General features: G+C 47.0%; 1 long non-coding RNA gene across 1 annotated transcript in view; it reads left to right on the top strand.

Moving 5' to 3' along the window:
• LOC120798190 overlaps positions 1 to 14,292 on the top strand; it is a 111,170-nt gene that overhangs the window by 72,091 nt on the left and 24,787 nt on the right. The gene's annotated exons all lie outside the window — the stretch shown is intronic.

The following is a 14,292-nucleotide window of genomic DNA, read 5'->3' on the forward strand; positions in this document are numbered from 1 at the left end:
CAACCTGTAGTGATGAAAAACATCAACATCTCTGAAGCTAAAACCATCAGTGCTGGTGATTCCTCTGAATCGGGCGCATACGTCTCTAGGACTACGTCTTGTCTCCCGGTTGTTTAAATAAAATGCGTCACTGGTGATGATAAAGTAATCTCGCGTTTTGAGGTTAACAGTGCCGACGTTTGCACGCAAAGAAGATCCCTCTTGATCTGGAGTATCTGAGGAGTGTGGAGCGAGACTGGTGCTTGCACGGGCTCTGTTTGGATTTGAAACGCTCACACCGCTCTGATGAACTGAAGGAAAAAAGCACGAGCATCCAGATGCTGGATTGGGTGGCACTGTAACCTGTGGGTAAAGGTGGCGTTTTGGCCAGATGGTGGCACTAGGAGAAAACTCAGAGAGAGTCCAAAATGGAAAGGTTTTATCCTCTGAGAAGCGTGAGTGGCTCAGGAAAGTTCAGGAAAATCTCTGGTATATCTGTGGTAGGATAAACCTGACTGGCGGTCTCGGGCACGCGAACACATCGGTCTGGCCCTTTGCAACGTTGAACAAATCAGACTTCTGACCTGATGATGGCAGTAGAGGAAGAGGTCAGAGGATCACTTAAGGCACTGGTATTCATCCTCTGGGGACCATAAATGTCCGTACAAAATGTTACGGTGATACTTTACATAATTTAATGAACTAGATATTCAGCCTGACACCGTATCTCTAGAGCCATGCTGCCAGTATCGTCCTCTGAACCACGCAGTCTGACAGCCACGTTTTTACATGTACTATACCACAGTTGATCTTTTTATTCACATCAGTTTAATCACTATGATCCTTTTGTCACGTTTCGTTTTTCATAAATGGCTTTTTGTTCTGTTTTCCTCCCGTTCCCCTTCTCAGCAAATGGCGCTCTTGTAAGCCCATCTAAGACAGTGCTTTGAGGGAAAAGGACCCCTCTGTCCAGCATATCTGCTGCCTCATCTTCCCACAATCCCATCTGGCGCTGAATTATTAAAGGGACCAGTTCCTTGGGCAAGAAAGCAGAGTGAATTTTACTACTTTTTGGAAGGCCACTTTTCTTTCAAGCCTACACACACACACACACACACAGATCAACTCTCCTCCAGAAAGAGTTTCCAAATGCGTTGTGTAGCAGAGCGCTCATGCGGAAGGTTGCACCGGTCGACCTCATCCTCCTCCCGTCCTTCTGTCCACCCTCTGGTTCACTAAGCCGAGTCCAGCAGAGGCCGGTACACTTACATAAGCCAACACATAGCACTCAGTACCCATTCCAAATCCCACCTTACTGCCCTCTGCCTTTTTTTTATTTTACTACTGCCTGGGTGCCTCTCAGAAACCCCCGACTTTGTCCATCAGTATGTTTTATAGGCTGCGGAGCTGAGCTGATCCGTGCTCAGGTCCTGGAGGTGCTGTAAACCGCCGCACTCAGACGTGTTGCGGTGTCTTTGTCCTGCACATAAAGATCAAAATGGGCCTCATGGGAGACGAGAAGAAGAAGAGATGGAGCTGTGGGGTTCAGACTTGTCAGGCTTTACTAGCTCGAGCCCTCAGGTCACCATGGAGACAGACATTTCCCTGGAAAACTTTCAAGTTGTTCTGAATGGGCTCTGCTTGTTAAACACTGAGGCGTCAGCTGATGTGAGGCTTTAAAAACGGCCCCTGTGAGCCATAACGTCACAGCTCCATACGTGGGTATGTGGGGATGTGTGTGTTTGGCCTGGCCGCTGTCAGTCAGTGTTGAAGCGCGGCGCAGGACATCACGCCGAGCTGAGAGCCGGAGGAAGAGGTCTTAAAAAGATGCTTAAGGTCCATTACAGGAGGAAACAGTGCTGTTCTCTCCCTTTCATGATGACGATCAGTGTACGAGCAGTAAGTGGGTGATGTTCTTACAGCGTTACAGCGAAAATTAAAGGCGTTTTGAGTCGCAGAGCGTTTTTCCTGTGACAGTGATGTCACATCCCTGCAGGTTTCCCGCACACCCTGGAAAACCTGGACGCTTTTTGTCCATTCGTGGAAAACACAGGGAAAATGAGAGAAACAGTAAAAATGTCCTGAAGATCATTGTGTCGTCCTGGAAAATAATCCTGACGTTCTCTTGTTTTCCTTTTGAAATTATTTTCTGAAATTAGGACCAGATGAAGTCAGAATGGCAAGGGGGAGAGTATACGGGCCGCTCTCTGTCTCGTTTTCCAAAGCTCCGAATGCATCCTGAAACATTAGGTCTGCCCGATCTGTTTGAACCACATTTTCCACCCTTTCATTTTGAATATCTCGCACTGTGAATGTGCTCTCGGATCGGAGCTTTGCCCTTTGTCGTTTTTATGCAGCATCTGTGACACAGAACACGTAGGAAAAGCGAGGGTGAGAAAAGTGTCCCTTGCACTGAGACGCCTACTGCAGGTTTTCCTTGTGTTCCCCAGCCTCAAACCCCTAATGGCCATCAGAGAGGAACTCCACAGAATTACAAGGCACTGTTTCATATAGAAATGACTCCGTTTGAGGCTACTGACAGTATTTTAAATGAAATTCTGTAGTTATTCTGCTGCGACCTCGGGCAGGGATCGGTACCTGATTTTTTTTTTGCAGGGTTTACCTGCGTGATAGGCTGCGTCACTGGCGCACCCATCGCCACCACCGCTTCTTCAGTTAGTAAAGGAGACCGTGCAGGTACGTGAGCTGCTATCCTGCGACAACAAAGGGGGTAGAGCTGAAGATCACGACAAACTTCATGTGATTACCCTCATTCCTCTGCACTGTCAAGGCCCCACATGATGCAGCACAATCCAGAGAGGGCACGTGACATTATTGTTCATTAATTCACATTTCATTTGGTCTACTTTATTTCCTACATATGAAAGGAAGCGATTAGTATTTTTATACTGTTCCAACACTTGACATAATTCACAATGTGACAATGCAATTCATACGTCAAATAAGCTTAAACCCAAAGGTGAGCTAACTGTATAAGCAGAAAGTGCCACACCTGTTTGAACGGTGTTTGAAGCCCAATCGATTGCACCCGAATGAATGCAGAATTTTGTTCAGCCACGTGCCTCCACTTTTTTCATCTGTAGCGTTAAAAGGAAATCAAAGTGCGGTAAATGTTAAATGAAAGCATAATGCGACTTCGTAGTCTCATACTTATGCATTGACCCAGGCAGCAATTCCCTCCCACGGCAACCCCCTCTCTTTGGCTGCTGCCGCTGTCACTTTTTTCCCTCAAAATATGTTTGTGCTCCCCAAACGGACGCATGAGAATTTCTAATGCGACTGGAGTAAAGAGTGAAGACCTTTTCTTCTCGGTTGCCGCGTCAGTCATAGTATCAGAGCTCCACTGATGTCGGCTCGGCTCAAGAGTCAAACATGCTCACAGCTGATTGCATTAACTCCGATCAGCCGAGTTTCCCATCTCACGGTTTGTCAACTCAGTGTCCAGGGTTTGTTAAACCCGCTGTATGGAGCAGGCCCCAGGTCTGATGTGGTCGTTCAGTCAATTGCCGTTTTTGCTTTCACGATTGAAATAAAGGTCTCACCAATCTGAAACCCGTCTTTAACCAGCAGTAGGCTCAGCTCTTCCAGCATATTTAAAACATGCGTCACAGGTGTGAAGGAGCAACGGCTGTAGGCGAGCAACGGCTGTCCTCGCGGCCACGTAGCGTGTGACGTAGTTGGCAAGACACGAGGGAGACTGCCTGACCCCCGCTGTAGCTGGGACAGGAGCATTGACGGTGACTAGAAGCAAATGTCTGTCCCTTTGAGAGAGACGCTGTGTGGATATCAGCGTTGTAGCTGAGGTAGCGGCTCTGTGCGCGCGTAGCTGTCGCCCTGCTGTTTGTCACGGTTAATGTTTCTGTTGGTCAGCCCTAAATATCACGTTAAGCCCTGAGTACGGCAGAGTTATCGGTGATGAAGAAGCCTCCTTCATCGGCGTCTTATCTGGCGTCCCCAGCAGTTATGTGTGTGAGGCACGATCTGAGGCTACAGCTAACCACCGTTCTGCCTCTTACACTTGGCGCAGCAGCTGTTATCACAAGCAGGGGGGTCAATGTACAAAACAGACCCCGGAGTCTTGCCCATTAATTCACGGTTGCGAGGGGGGGTTCAGCTGAACCAACATTTCAAATCCACGCAGACAGAAATGAGCTTTATTTGACCAGAGAGTTGTTTCTACACGCATGATGGTTAATGTTGGAAATATTTCCTGTATCAACATCATACCTGTGTAACAGCGCAGCCGTGAACCTGCCGAGCAGGTAGTGGACAGAAGGTTTATCAGAGGCGTTCTCGCCGAAAACGACGCTGCTGTAGCTCTGAGACTGAGCCGAAGCAGTAAAGCTGTGGGCTGTAAAACCAAGTCAATGACTTCTCTGTGGGTTCTTCCTGCAAAGCCACATCTTTCACATAACACGTAGTCGTCTTTAATGTAGATCGATAGCGATTAGAGCAGAGTTGAAGTGCGTCACACACCCTCAGTGTCAGCTGATGCCTGTAACGCACACAGGACGCCTCATGCAGACAGAAGAAGTAGTCGAGGCTCAGCGGCATGGAAGCGCTGACATGGGAAGCGCGTGGGATTAAACCGCTTCTCTTCTGGATTGTTGATGCACACACACCGTCGGTTTGTCGGCTTGCGAAGAAAACAGGTGTGGGTGTCCAGTTACGTGCCACCACTTTGTCCTTTGTGATGAAAACAAGGGAGAACGTGCCCGGTAGAGAAAGAATGTAAAAAGTAGCACCTGGTTGGTGTCATGCTGTACTGGCAGCTGTACTGGCACTGGATCCAGAAACTGCTCAGATTTATTTCAGGGGGAAACATTTCAGTGCATAGCTGAGGTTACAAATACGTCTCGGGCACAACATGTAACGAAAGCAGGGATTCATCCTGAGACATTGGGATCTTCTGGCGAGTGAAGCAGCTAATTGGAGCCTGGCTGCAACCTTTCTCCTTCAGGTAGAAAGTTTTGGTCTTCAAATGCACAAAAAAGGCCCCCACCGTCACAGAAAAGCCAGTTTCAGGCATGAAGATACAGTCACAGGTAACTCAGGCTCAAAAGGAAAAAAAAAAAGGATGTTTTTAAAGGAGCAGATCAACTGGAATTGAACTTTTGGTTCTTCCCTGTTCCAGCACAGGTTACGACAGAGACAGGATGTTACTCTCATGGGATTATTTCATCTTTCCTCCCTGATCGGGATGAACAGCGGCATCGGAACGTAATGACGGGCTCCAGTGCAGAATCTTCCATGGGCCCCGCTAATCTAGAGGTGCAGATTTTAAATTTAATAGGGCAGGCTCTATCAAAACAGTTTCCTATGCACAAGGACACTGAATGAGATAAACTAACTGTACCGCTGTAAGTGAAGCTGCAAGATTTAATGTAATCAGTTTGCTTTCAGGCCTATATATAGCCGATCGAGGTTTAAACCAGACTATCACAGGGTTTTAATGTCGTAAATCCAGTTAAAAAGACTGTTATTCACCTAAAGTAGCTTAATTATGAGGCAATATTGCAGGCAAGAGACAACAAAAATTAAAGCTTTTGGAATATTATAAGAATGTTATGGGCTAACGATTTCCCCAGAGCACCAAATAGACTAAAACAAAAAACAAAGACAAGACAGCACTATAAAAATGCTACTATATTATGCCTCTTGAGCTTTGGTATTATCAAAAGTCATTTGTATCACATTAAATAAACAATACAGACCCATCTGAAACCATTCGGTCGGTTGTTCGCTGTGTGCTCCTGTGATCTTAAACACTAGTGGGGCGAAAATGTGTGTGCTGGGGTTGGTGCCAGAGAAAAATCCAAGGTGTCACTTCAACCAGAAAGGTTCATCCGCTGTAAGGTGGCCATTTCAGGACGTCCCATGCCGAGCTGGTCGGCCTCAGCTCTACGACTTAGCTGCTTTTAGGGACAATCTTAGCCTGCTAACAAGCCAAAGTAGACAGGCCTCAGCCTGCGCAGAACAAAGTGCTCGCTGGTTTGTCTTTTCAAACACCTGCAATGTGACGGCAACCAAGTGCCACAGCGTGAACACGTTCAGGGCGAGACTGTCCGAACGTCGGCTCGGTCCCACTTGTTTGTTTCACTGCAGCGAGACTCCCGAGAAACAGGTCAGGGAGCCAGGATGGAGCTGTGGCTGCCAGTAGGCTTCATAGGAACTGCTTGTCAGATGGTCAGTCGGCTCTGGAAATCACCCTCCCCACACAGCGTTCTGACGTCGGATTGGGGCGGGGGCATTCGGAACCGGTGTAAACACTTGATTGAAAAGAAGGAGAATTCAAAACGAACACAACATACAGTCCGTCCACCGACGCAGTCCTCCCCGCCCCCCCTGCTGCATCGCCTGTCTCACGATCAGCAGTCGCAGTTTATCTTTCAGATACGTTTCACACGTAGGATTTAACTAAACTGATGGAGAACAGGATTCAATTAAATCAGCAGCTGTCTTGATACCAGCTCCGGCCTGGTCCTTCGCAGCGTCGACAGACAGAATCAACATTTCCAACATTTTCTTGCGGCTTGTGAAAATAGGACGCCCACTGTTGATATAGAAACTATGCGGGGTTTCCATCTTACAGCAAGAGTTTTCTTAGCTGTAGGCGAGCTGGAAAAAAAGACCTTTTGATATCAGGACCGATTTAAGAAGTGAATCATCATTCAGCAGCACCGCCGCAATATTTCCTCCTGCATGTATGACATTTTGCAGTTGTTTCCTTGACTTTGGAACATTTCAACTGGCCCGTCCACGTTTGTTAGCAACAGCGTCGCTGACTTATCACACGTTTGTGTGAGAGACAAGTCTTTTGTTTTGCAGACGCCTGTAGTGTCACAGAGAGAGAGAGAGAGAGAGACTGAAGACACAACGTGAGTGAAAGATTCAGTGAGGGACTCTGGAAGTTAATGAAACCTGGAAACAGGTGAACCCCAAATAACACCTGATACTAGACTGGTCACTCCAAAGGAAAAATAATGAACCTCTAGACACCCAGAAACGTGGTATATGTTCCAACAGTATATTGATTAGAAAGGGAACATGTCGGAAAAACAATAGCTGGAGCTCTGACACACTTTGCCGATAGATGTGTCAGAGGGAAGACACCAGTGTCACGTGGGTTTTCGCTGTTTCGTGTCTCGGTCGCAGCGGCTGTCATCATTCAGCCGATAACGGGCCAAACTCTGGCCGGTCGGCAGCCGGGGGCAGTTCGTGTCGACGTCTGCCTCAGCTGCTCTCCGTCACTGAAAAGTCAGTAAAAGCCTGATGACAGGTTCAGAGGGAAGGATTGATTTTGGCAGCCGGTAACTTGGGAAATGATTGTCTGGCTTGGTTAAACCGGAGGGCACCTCATTGTCTTCTGCTCTTTGTTTTCTATGAAACATTTTGCATGTGACTGCAGAAGATCAAGAGTCAAGGAATCCTTTGGTTTCCACCTGCTGCAGTGTGTTTTAAAGTATCAGTCTGGAAGATTTCCGACCGGTTGAATTGGCGACACCCGTAGTTACTGGTGGTAGGAGCTAACGTGGTCCCAGAATTCTGGGGGCAGCAAAGCAAACTACTGTTGGTTTAATAGAGAAATCGGGCAATAACTGGCCTTTTTCCATCGTTCTGTGAGAAACCGTGGTCTGATTTCTCTGCTGCGAACAGCAGGGCGCGGCGACGGGAGCTGGTTGCCTGGCTGAGGAGGCGGAGGTGTGCAGCCCGTCGCCTGCAGCTCTTCATCTAACCGACCGCTGTGGCCGCTCCTTCTTCTTCCGTCGCTCCCTGCAACGCGTCAGACCGACCCGCCGTCCGTGACCAGATGACCAGTCTTTTAAACGCATTTAATGTGAAGCTTCAGCAGCAGGAAATGTTCGGTTTGCGTCGGCGGGAACTTAAGAGGACATTTTGTCCTGGAATGTCGCCACGGGCGCCCCGTTCATAAAACCGCTTTCATCAGTGGCCGCCGGCTCAGTCACCGTTGTGTTACCGGATTTTTGACTTACGATTTGAATGCGAGTCTCCCTTTTAATGCAGGCGCTCCCTGTCACGGTGGATTAGTGCTGCGCTGCCCTGGAGAGCAACCGTTTGGCTCGTCCGCGCTTCAGTCTGTCTCCTGATTTACGGCAGAGACGTAGCGGCGGGAGAACTGAGACGCAGGTCTGGTGTTAAAGTGCATATTCAGAATATACCTGGTCACTGCCACACGACATGACCCTGAAGGGCAGCGGTGACGGTAAAGCAGGACAGATCCAGAACAGAGTTGTGATTTCACAACTCTCCAAACCAGTCTCAGTGTCTAATGCACCTGTGATTACCTTTAACTATTTCACTACACTTTAATTACCTTTGATTCGAAACCTTTAATTAGGTCAACTCGACTTGTCAGGCTCAGTTCAGCCCCGTCAGACCAAACCATCGTCAGTCTAAAGGCTCCCGTGTACCGTCAGATAACAGCAGTCACGCAGGTTCGCCGCTTGTCCCACCGATGTGGGATGTTCTAATAAACTTTACGATATCAGTCATGTCCGATCACGAGGTGAGCGCGCGGCGAGTCGTACCGCGTAGATAAGAGCAAAGATTCAGTCTTCGGCCGCCTGCACACTAGTGTGGTATCTATGAGCACGTGTCAGTCGGCACTTAGTGTAGCCAGGTTTCTGTCGAAATGCGGCACAGGTTTGAACCGAAATCAGGAAAAGAGAATGCAAATTACTGCACCTTTCCATCCCCTGCCCTTACCTCAACATCAGGATTGGGTTTGGTCAAGGTCAACAGCTGGTGGCACTAATTCTCCAGTCACTGCCATCAAATGGCTGCAGAAGAAGAGAGCGCGCGTTGTATATTATGTTGTCTTTCTAAAATATACACACGGAAGAGTTCCTGTGTGTGGTCTCGTCATCGAGCCCTCGTGTGTCCTCGAGTACAGCTCCACCTGTGCTTCCCGCCACGGTTTGTGTAACCTCAGGGCCTCTCCAGGCGCAGATGAAGAGCTCTCTGCCCGTGTTCGGATCTGCGACAGCTGGCGGAGACACTCAGAGCGGGGCGACAGCCGGCCTCCGAGGCTCTACAGGAGAGCCTGGAGAGGAGAGCGAAACCTAGACGACGAGAGGAAAATGAAGACCTGCGTTCTGGTGTTATCAGAGTGCGGAGCGGCGAGAGCCAAGCCCGTGACAGGACAGGAGGAGTCGAGGGATGGCATTAATCAGTCAGCCATCGGAGCAGCAGAGGAGATGACAAGGGGGCACTTCACACTGAGAGAGGAGATTAAAGTGGGCGTCCGGGTTGCTAATGATGGAGAAGAGGATTCGTATGGAAAGGACATCATGAAATTAATGAATAAGATGCTTTACAAAGACTTTCTCTAGCTGCATAAAGGACGAGAGCAAAGAGAGTATTCTGTCCCCTGAGGATGTCTGAGATTATTTTATTCTATTCAAGTACCGACAAAGAAAAACTGTACAAATTCACATATATGCACTTTTTTAAGCTGTTTCATATCATACAACAATTGCCCTTTTAGACTTTTACCTCCTCATTTTTTTTCTTAAAAGAGCAGTGAACCCAAATTGTGCAGAAATATATTTTCCCAAGTAGCCCCACCGGTACCTGCCCGGTCACGCAGACACATCTGCTGGCGCCCCGATATAATGGAGGTCAACCGAATATCGTTTATGCATCTTCAAACGCCGAAAGTCCACAGGTAAAACCCCAGACCTCACTGTGGGTCTGTGGAGGATTTATCGATGCAGGCGGACGTTCTGGACGTTTACAGCTACAGTTGTCTACAGTACAACCGCGTGGCGATTTTGTCACTTTGACTGAATTTAAACCTAAAGGACCAACCACTGGTGGTTTTTGGTCAAGTTTAGGAGACTGTCCTCTATAAAAATGCTTAAAAGAAGCCATGTGTGTGTTCACCTGACAGAGGTAGTCCTGCGATTTTTGGACTGTCATCGTCATGGTTACAGTAATAACCCCGTGGTTAAGGTCAGGGAGCGGTCGTGGTCGTGGTTAAAAGAAGCAACCGATGACTGTTATTAGTGCGTTGTTGTACTGCTTGTTTAAGCTAAATAGGGAGACTGTTACCATAGAAAGACGAATCCATAAAGTCGAGTAGAGGGTTCAAAAGCACAAAGCTCTTTCTCAGTTTAACAAAACTCCGGTGCCATTTCAATTTTCAGATAATTAAGAGTTTGATTAATGTCTCGCGCCTAAAATATGACAGCATCTATAATGGAAACCTTCGGCGAAAGAGTAGGTTTGTGACAGGATCGAAAACCTCTGTGCGAATAGTCCGAGGAAGGACAGAGCGACGAGAGCAGCGACATCAGAGAGGTCCGAGCCGGCTGATTGGAGCTCATCACTGAGGGGCTAACTATGTGTGTGTGCCTGTGTGTGTGAGAGACTCTTATTAATAACCTTTTATTCTGCCTCTCAGATAAGACTCTTTCCTTGGTGAGCTGAATAAATTGCATTTCTCTACTCGCCGAGAGGACGGCTGAGTTGTGAATGAAGCACCGAACCTCGATAACGCGCTCCCCCGGCCTGATTATTGTTTCCTTCCTTCGGCGGAAAGGTGAGGTTGAAAGGTTCGGGAGAAGATTTCATTTTCTCTGTAGATATTCATGGAAAAATAATGAGACATCTCTGTGCGTTCAGCCTGTCGCTCGGCGGGGGAGCCCACGGAACAGGAGCACGATTCGATCTTTAAGGTATTACTGAAGCAGCGCTGTATTCTCTCCACACGGCCATGTAGTCGGGGTTAATGTGGAAATGTTATACAGATTATTCGTTTGACCTTCACCTGCATTATTCGTCCTTTAGTTCTTTTTTCTGTGTTACCTGACACCCGCCACTTATCTGCTTGGTTCCCCATTCAAAAAAGAGTAGGGGTTCATTTATACCACCGGGACACATTACAGAATGATTAGAGCCATTGTGTTTTCTCAAGTGGCCTTTTGTTTGACCTGTGAACGAGTGACCCTCCCTACTGGAAACATGGCAAATTCTAATACCATGGACTTCAGCCCTTATGTTCCCCGTAATCCCTTTAACTTGTCCCCTCAGTAGCTCCACCCTAGATCGCACATTTTCCCCTACGCTCCTCACATGGGGCACAAAGAGAGGAATACTGAAATCCAGGACAGCGTTTGTTTTTTAAATATACGTTTCAGTTTAAATCTGCTTGACATATTTGCCGTCAGTTGAACCTGCAATTGTTCCTTTCTCTACCAAGCAGAAAGAACTAAACTGAAGAACTAATCACCCTCGGGTTCAAGAACTCAGGAACCTCGGGCGGGGTATGCTCAATCGGACCTTATTTCTGGAAAAACCTAAAATCTCTGTGCGCAGACAGCACTGCAACAGCAAGCTGTAGGTAGGCTGATAATTATCAGATGGACAAGAGTTGTTATTTTCGACCTGCCTCGTTTGGAGGAGTCGAAGTTGGTTCGTTCTTTACGTTTACTCGACGGAACTTTCTCAGACTTCTCCTTGCTCCGTCCAAAGCTTTTTACTGTATATTCACCCTTCACCACACCCACCCCCGCCGCCTGGGAAACCACTGGTTTAAACTGGTCAGAGAAGCGCCAGGTCTGAGGATTTCGAGCCGAGCCGAACAGCGGTAGCTGCTGTTCACTGAACGGCACCCGGCTTTGCACCCTGCGCCTCCGGCTGGGCTCACCAGCGCCCAGCTACACCACAGGGGAAAGTTGGGAACTTAATTCCATTCGGAAACGGAAGCACAGCTGGTCGTGGCAGTCTCCAACTTCCCGATTCCCTAGGATGCGTCTTTAACAAGTTTCCGGGACATAAAAAAGAAAGAACAACGCGTGGAAACGAACCACCGACACAAGTCGGCTCCAGAACTACAGATTCACGAGAGCCCAGATACTGACAACTACTTTATGTTCGTACATGGGTTATGATCAGAAAGAACTAGCTCATACGTCGATGGACAGTTTGCGTTTGATCTTTTGGAGGAGGCAGATGGTCCCAGTTTCCCAGAGCATTTGTGCTGAGAAAGTTAACGGGTATTTAAACCGAGGATTTAATCTCAGTGGTTATTAAACCGAGAAAACGAAGTATGCTATGGATTTACATTAGTTTGAGAGACACCGAGGAGTAATAGGCTTACCTTTGACTGCATTCTTTTAATCTTTTTTATTACCAGGTACTTTCTCTGATTCTGATAACAAAAATTAAAAAAAGGATGAAAAAAAACCCTGCCACATCAATCATCCTCTACCCAGTTTTTCACTCATGCGTTGTACTCGATATGAAATGTACCGGATTGCTTTTTGTGGTACAAGGGGAGAAAACACTGACTTATCCCGGCTGTATCAGAGGAGTTTAATGGGAACTTTCATCTACCTTATCAGCAATGAGGCTGCTTTTCCATCCCCACCAAATGAGTCACTTTACATTCATCCTGTTTGCTTGAATTAATTTCTTTGTTATCTGTGGATGTTGGCAGGAAATCTTCTCCCTGTGAAATAACAAAAAGTAAACAAAAAAAACAAAACAAAAAAAAGATTGAAATCCAGCATCCTCTGGAGCCTCAGCAAATAACGAGTCCAGAGAAGAAGTGCAAAGAAAGATGCGGGCCTCTGCAAATGAAACTCCAAACACCTGATGCACGTTCCGCTCCATGTTGTGCTTCGTGCTGATGCCGCTCTTCTAACCATGTCACATGTGGCTGCATTTCCTTCTTCCTTTCTTTCTCTCTCTCGCAATCCTTCCCAAGAAGCATGCGAAAGTCACGTTTTCACGCGTGAAATGTGATAAACGACACGTGAAATGTCCTAAACCCACAATTGTCTATATAATGCGTTTTCATCACATGAGCTGTTGTATCAAATGGGATTCTGTAACCGTATGTGATGCATGTACAATGATGAGACGGCACGTTCCCACATTTGAGTAATTCACCTGTGAAATGGCATCCCACACGTGATGAACTGACCTATACTTTTTCATAAGAAAAGGCTAAAAATGTCCAAATCTACGTGTTGCCAGTTGTTATTGGAAAAAGGTTCCAAGTCAGTAGTTGGTGTTAATGACAAACAATCCCAGTTGCTTCCTTTCGCTGCCCATTTTTTGGTCTGTTTTTTGTTTTGCACTGATGATTCACCCAAGTAGAATTTCATGTCCAGTCAAGCGTCGACAAGCTCCAAGTGTCAGTCACCTCAATACTTTTACTGCAGGAGCCCTGGACACCCGTTTTCTGTAATACTACAGATCCAGAAGCGCTTTCACACAAGAGGAAACTGTATTTGTAGGAACTTCTGCTGTTTATAAATTTGAAATGCCGCCTTTATGACAGGTTGCCCTCTTGAACCCCAGCCCTGCCCGGTTGCTATAGTTTACTGTGTGTTTAATGTGTGTGTGTGTGTGTGTGTGTGTATGTGTGTGTGTGTGTGAGACAGATTAGCGGCTCGCGAGCGCCTCAGATCTGAGCCTCTCTGTCGTCTCTTGGTGCTTAAAGTTTTTAGCTAACTGACATCCTTGCTGAAGACTGATGACAATGAGAGACACCACACGCTTTTTTGTCTGAGCTGCATGAGACACTTGGTAAAACACAAGTAAACAAAAAGTCTGCTGCCACACCAGCAGGTCTGTGTGGTTGTAGTGTTCACCACACACTAGAAAACAAAACCGAATGAATGAAAAGTGAGGAGAAGACTTCTTCATTCTCAGATCATGAGGTTGTGTAAAAGATGTAGAGTTTTGCCTGAGAGCGGTGCCAGAGGAGAGGTTATGTGGATTCCTGAATTATCGCAGGTTATTCTCTGTACGGTGGCCAGCTTAGGACGTCTGTGCTGCGATGGCCGGTGAAATACGAGCAAGCGCACATTCCAGGGTAAATTACTTTGTAAAATTACGTTTGCGTTTCGCGTGTGATCGCCACAATTAAAACTTTCCACTTTGTAAAATCCTGTTTCAGAGTGCAGTGTTTTGCTGTCTGATAAGCCGTCAAACTCACGGATCTTCTACTCAAACTGCTCCTCTTCCTCAGTCATCTACCGGAGAATTCCCAACGTTTTTGGCTTGGGATGCGCTAAAACAAAACGGTATCTACATGCAACTCCTCATCTCTGGTTATGGCTTTAGTGTGGAGTGGTTGTCGTGTGAGCAAACGCATTTTTCCTTCTCAGATTGTCTCCGATTTTTTTCTTCGGAGGCCTGAAGAGGTGAAATAATTCAGTGTTTCAAAAGAAAAAAAGCTGAGGCCGACAGAATAGTCAGAGCTCGCGTGTAACGAATCCACAGTTGTTTCTCCTCAGTCAGAATTTTCTGCTGTTC

The sequence above is a fragment of the Xiphias gladius genome, chromosome 1, assembly GCF_016859285.1.
Source record: "Xiphias gladius isolate SHS-SW01 ecotype Sanya breed wild chromosome 1, ASM1685928v1, whole genome shotgun sequence".
NCBI classification, from domain to species: domain Eukaryota; kingdom Metazoa; phylum Chordata; class Actinopteri; order Istiophoriformes; family Xiphiidae; genus Xiphias; species Xiphias gladius.